We start from the raw sequence: 6,406 nt of genomic DNA on the forward strand, positions 1-6,406 counted from the left end.
TATTATTATGTTATGTTAATCACCATACATCACATCATGAGTTTTTGATGCAGGGTTCCATGATTCATTGTTTGTGTATAACACCCAGTGCTCCATGCAGAACGTGCCCTCTTTAATACCCGTCACCAGGCTAACCCATCCCCCACCCCCCTCCCCTTATGTCTATTTTTAAATTGGTTGTTTGTGTTCATCTTCTTTTCAAGTTGTGAAAGTTCTTATATATGTAAATATATAATATTCATATATAAATTTATATATATTATATACATATATAAATAAACATAAATATGTATAGTCTAAATTTAAATATATATTGTTATATATATTTATATATAATATATAATATAAATACAAATATATATGTGTATATGTGTGTGTATATATATAATTTATATATATATATAGTCTGATTCGGGAAACATATATTTCCACCCCCCACAACTTCCCTAGTTTGTGGCTCTTCTTTTATTTTCTTAATGGTGTCTTCCAAAGAACAGAACAGAGATATTAAATTTTCATGGAATTTGCCTTATCATTTTTTTCTTTTAGTGCTTTATTTGCCCTAAGAAATCATTGCTCTCCTAAAATCTTAAGATTTTCTCCTGTTTCCTTCTAAAAGTTTTGCAGTTGTAAATTTTAGGTTTAGTTCAATGATCCGTTTTGAGTTACTTTCTGTGTGTGAAGTAGAGGCAAGATTTATGGTTTTCCCCCAACATTCCAGTTATTCTAACACCGTTTTTGGAAAAGACTGTTTTCTCCCCTATTCAATTACTTTGGTAATTCAACTGTGTGAATTACCTGATCAAAATGTCAAAACTGACCAAAAATCAACTGACCATATTATATGTGGGTCTATTTCTGGAGCCTCTATGCTCTGCATTGACTTGTATGCCTGCCCTTATGCCAATAACAAATTGTTGTTTAGTGTAGCTTTTTTTTTTTTAAGATTTTATTTATTTATTTGACAGAAAGAGACACAGCGAGCAAGGGAACACAAGCAGGGGGAGTGGGAGAGGGAGAAGCAGGCTTCCCATGGAGCAGGGGAGCCCGATGCGGGGCTCGAGCCCAGGACCCTGGGATCATGACCTGAGCCGAAGGCAGACACTTAACGACTGAGTCACCCAGGTACCCCTTAGTGTAGCTTTATAGTAAAGCTGAAATCAGATAATATGAATCCTCCAACTGTGTTCTTTATCTAAAGTTATGTTATATATATTATAGATCCTTTGCATTTCCATATAAATTTTAGAATCAACTTGTCAAATTCTACAAAGTATGTAGACGATTACATGATTTTCTTCTTTATTTTGTTATAGTGAATGTCAGTGATTGCGTTTCAAATGTTAAAATTAACACCGCATTCTTGGTATGAACTCCATTTAGTCATGATACATTATCATTTTTATATGTGAATGAATTTAATTTGCTAATATTTTGTTAAGATTTTTGCATTAAGATATTTGTTTGAAATTTCCTTTTCTTGTAATTTCATTATTTGGCTTTGATATCATAGTATTGCTGTCCTATAAAATGAGTTAGTGAATATTTCCCCTCTTTTTCTATATTCTGAAAATTTTTGTGAGATAGTTATTATTCTTCCTTAGCTTTGAAAGAACTCGTGGATGAAACCGTCTGAGGTTGGAATTTATTTGAGGGAAAGTTGTAATTTTTTAATTCAATGTATTGAACTATATTTTATAGTTATTCATACACCTACTATTTCAGTGCTCTTCATTCCTTTATGTAGATTTGAGTTTCCATCTGGTGTCATTTTCCTTCAGCTCAAACTTCATTAACTTTTTTTTTTTTTTGAGTGCAGATCTACTGGTGACAAGTTCTTTTAGCTTTGTTTTTAAAAAATATCTTTATTTTGCTTCTATTTTTGAGGAATAGTCTCAATAAGTATAGAATTTTGGGTTGACTGTTTCCCTTTCAGGACTTTAAAGGTGTCATTCTGGCTTGTGTTGCTTCTGAGGGAAGAATGTGGGCATCATTACTTTGTTTCTTTGTATATAATATGTCTTTTTTCCTCTGGATGCTTTTACAATGATCTCTTTACCTTTGATTTACAGCAGTTTTATTATAATGTGTCTAGTTTTTTTTTTCTTGCTCTTTGTTGAGTATTTGGAGCTGTGAGTTTATAATTTTCATTGAATTTGGTAATTTTTCAACTCTTGTTTAATATTCTTTGAAGCGTCCTCTCTGGGACTCCAATTACATGTATGTTAGACTGCTTTATATTGTCTTAAAAGTTACTGGTGTTACGAGCACTTTTTCTTGATCCTTTCTTTCTCTGCTTCAATTTGGATCATTTCTATAGCTTGTCCAACAGTTCACTGGTCTCTTTTCCTACACTGTTTAATATGCTATCAAGGAAGTCCATTTAGTGAATTTTTCATTTCAGATATAAATTTTCAGCTCTGGAAGTTTCATTTTGCTTCTTTTCCCCACCTTTAATTTATCTAATTATTTTTATGTTTTCCTTTAAATCCTCAAACATTTGTATATTAGCCATTTAAAAACCTCTGTCCACTACCTCCATTCTTTCTATATGTTCTGTCATTGTTTTTACTGTTTGGCGTTTTGTTTGTTTTGTTTTGTTTTACTGGTTATGGGTTACGGTCCAGCGTGATGGTGTTGGGTGTCCCAGTGGTGTTGGAGATTATGATCGTAACATTGTTTAGTGTCTAGATTTTGTTGTCTTCCTTTAAAGAGTGGTGAATTTTGTTTTGGCGGCCACTAAGTTACTTGTGCATCAGTCTGATCCTCTTGAGCCTTTAAATAATTCTAAAAAAGTGGGTCTAGAATAGCCTTTACCCTTGGGGTAGTTTCACCATATTTCTAATATGGTGACTCATAGAGACTCCAGACCCTTCTGGGGTCTCTATGAAATGCCCCAAGTTTCAAAAAACTCTCTCCGTGGTGGCTGGTTGGAATCTGGCTCTCTCCCAGCTCCATGTGAGCTCTAGAAATGCTTAGTTTACAGATTCTCAGTATTTGTTATTTGCCTGGCCTCACAGAATTTCTTCCTGAGCATGTGAAGCTTAGTACTTAATGAAAGACTCAAGGGGATGACTATGCAAATTTCTGGATCTCTTTTCCAGTGAAGATATTCCAGCTGCCTCTACCTACTCAAATTTTGGTCTCTGCCTCCCCAGACTACTATGGTTTACTTGGGCTTCTTCTCCCTGTACTGTATCTTTGGAAATACTTTCAGATGAAATGCCTAGTCTATCATAAGACTCATCTAGTTTGCATCTCTTTCTTCAGGGATCACACTCAAGCCTCTTTTCTAATGTCTAAAGATGATAGTTTCATTGCTTGTGCCTTGTTTTCTAGATATTTACCACAGGAAGGCAGGCCTGGTATCAGTTACTCTGTCATGGGCATTGATATATTTTTGACTAGCTTACCTAACAGAATTCTCATTTTGCCTATATTTCTCCTAAGGAAATCACCAAAGAGAGTATAAAACATTACAAAAAATGAAGATATACTACCTCTGTATAATCACATTAATTCACCTAACAATCCTTTCCAAACAGGAAATGAAACTAGTGGATTTTACTTGGTCATCTGAACCTATGCTAACCTAAAGATATCCCCTCTTTCTCTTCGTAAGTCATCTGTTCAATAATATTTTCTAGGATTCTGCCAGAGTAGATTATGTTCACTATTAAGCTGTTTCCAGAATTTAAGTACGAAAGCATGTTTCTATTTCTGGTCTTTTGACACAATAATGTTTATAAATAATATCTATTTACTTATAGAGTGCTTACTCCATGCCTGGCAGCATGTTAAGTATTTTATATACATCATTTTTTTGAGTCATCACAATACTTTCTGTTAGTTTCTTCTATCATCTTCACTTAGTATATAAAGAAACTGAGAATAAGGGATATAAAATAACATGCCAAGGTGGTTTCCTTAGAAAATGCCAGTTTATCTACTGGATGATCTTTACTATCATCTTTTTCTTCATAATTTTTCAGAATTTGTATTATTATAGGACTCCTTAATTCTTCTTTGTTTCTTAATATCATTTGTGAGAGCCAAGGAATGGCAAATATGAGCAATAAAATGTGGACCTTCAGTGTGTATTGAATAGCTTTATTGATTAATTCACTTAATCTCTTTCTACTCTTAGGGCATTGCGGGCAAATGGAACAATATGTAGAACAACAGAAGCATGAAACTGCAGAACTCATTAATTCAGATGCAATATGGGGATGCTCCATAGCAACTTCACATGGATGTTGTGAGGGTAAAAAAGGAGGAAACACATTTTAGATACATAAGGTACTAATAATGAGAATATGCATTTAAAGTTCATGGATCTATTTGCCACAACAAGAACTATAGCACCTGCATAAATTTAATTAGTGCTTTTCCTGTGAAGAATGTAAAGTACTTCAATATATCATAAACTATTATTGTCCGTGGTTTTAGGAGGGGAAATCAGTCACCAAAAAAAACAGACAGGAAAAACATGAGAGCCTGACAAGTGCAATGTGTTGGAGGTAGAGGATATCCAAACAAGGACGAGGTCAGCCTCACTTGTCTTTTTAAAGAAGGGTGCGAATTTGCCCAGCAGATGGGAATCATAACTGCTGGAGGAGATAGGGCATTCTAGGCAAATGGAACAATATGTATAACAATACAGAGGCATGAAACAGGCCACGTTCTCTTTGATCAATAATTATACATATACTATAAATTTACAGAGACCATTCACATAAGTTTGAGATCTTGGTTTTCTCTCTCAAAGAGTTTATAACATAACTGAATAGGTCAGGTGCAAGTATGGAAAGAAAATATTGATAATATATGATGGAAGCCTGATAAGATAAATATTTGTTGAATGAATGAAAGATGTATATCAGGATGTGCTAAATGCCAATGACTGATGTCAACCATGAGACTTTCAAGGGGACAGGGCAGAGCATGTACATTTTTGGGTGAGTGCTATGATCTGACTTATTTTACGGCTGTCATTCTGCTGCTGGGTGGAAAATGAAATACACAAGAGAGGCAGGGATCTGGTTGGAAGTTGTAACACTGATGTGCAGAGAGGATAGTGGCTTGGATTAGGGTGATAATGGCAGAAGTGGTGAAAAGCAGATTCTGGATGTTTTTTGATGGTAGAACCGATGACCTGGTTTTGAAGTATGAGAGATGGAGAGGGTGTCAAGGTTCTTTCTAAGATTTCTAGCCTGAGAAACCAGAAGAATAAGTTGGCATTTACTGAGATGGAGCTATGTCAGGGGAAAGCAGGGTGTGTGTGTGTGTGTGTGTGTGTGTGTGTGTGTCTGTGTTGGGGGTTGGGACATATTACATTTCAGACCTTTAAGAAGAAAAATCAAGTAGACAGCTGTATACCTGACTCTGAAGTTTAGAGAAGCACTCTAGCCTGGAGATATAATTTTTGGAGTTGTCAGTGTATAGATATTCTTTGAATCCACGAGACTGGATGAGACCACCATGGGAGTGAGAAGAGACAAAGCAAGAGGAATAGATGTTCCAAGATTTGGAGGTTGGGAAGCTGGTAAAGAACTGGCAAAAGAGATTGACTAAAAATAAACAGTGAGCTAGGAAGAGATCCAAGGGAGAGTGACATTGTGGAGGCCAGGTGAAAAAAGTGTTTCAAGAGAGAGTCATTAGCTTTGTCAAATGCTGATCATCAGTTGAGTCATATGATGACTAGAAGTAGCTATTGGATTTGTCAACACAGTGGTCTCTGGTGACAAGGACAACGGGATGATAAGAGCTCGGATGACAATGACCAGAGAGCCTAACAAAAGTTGGTTCTGGAGAAAATAGAAGAGTAGAGACACCAAGTATCAGTACTTATTTCGAGGGCTCCTGTTGTAAAAGGAAGCAGAGGAAAGGGGTGATGTAGGGTCAAGAGAGTTTTTTTAATGGGGGGGATGTTACAGTTTGTTTTTAAGTTTGTAGGTTGGTGGGAATGGCCCATTGAGAAGGGACTTTTAAGGAGAGAAAGGGAGCGTTGGTTGAAGATGAGAAGGGAAGGGGTCAGCCTTGGGGGCAGCAGCAGGGACAGCTCATTCTGGGATAGGAATAGAGGCATGATGTGATTACTGACACAGCGAGGTTAGTAGGTTTGGTGGTGGGCCTTGTAGAAGCTCTCTTGATTGCTGCTGCCACGGTGAAATCAGTGAGGTCACCGGTGGCCGGAGGAGGGAGCAGGGAAGGAGTATAGTCATTTGGGTTTTGCTCATGTTGAACTGAATGAGCTAATTGATCTTCCAAGTGCAGATATCTAGCACGCAGTCAGAGCAATGTGGCTACAACTTGGGTGAGAGGGGGGTCCCTGTCAAAAGAAAGGTGGGTGCCATGTGCTAAGAATGTGGAACCTGTAGGCCGATAGTGGCTGAATTCTCCAGTA

Source organism: Callorhinus ursinus, unplaced genomic scaffold, assembly GCF_003265705.2.
Source record: "Callorhinus ursinus isolate GAN/ISIS: 27379988/994484 unplaced genomic scaffold, GSC_fseal_2.0 scaffold19, whole genome shotgun sequence".
NCBI lineage: Eukaryota > Metazoa > Chordata > Mammalia > Carnivora > Otariidae > Callorhinus > Callorhinus ursinus.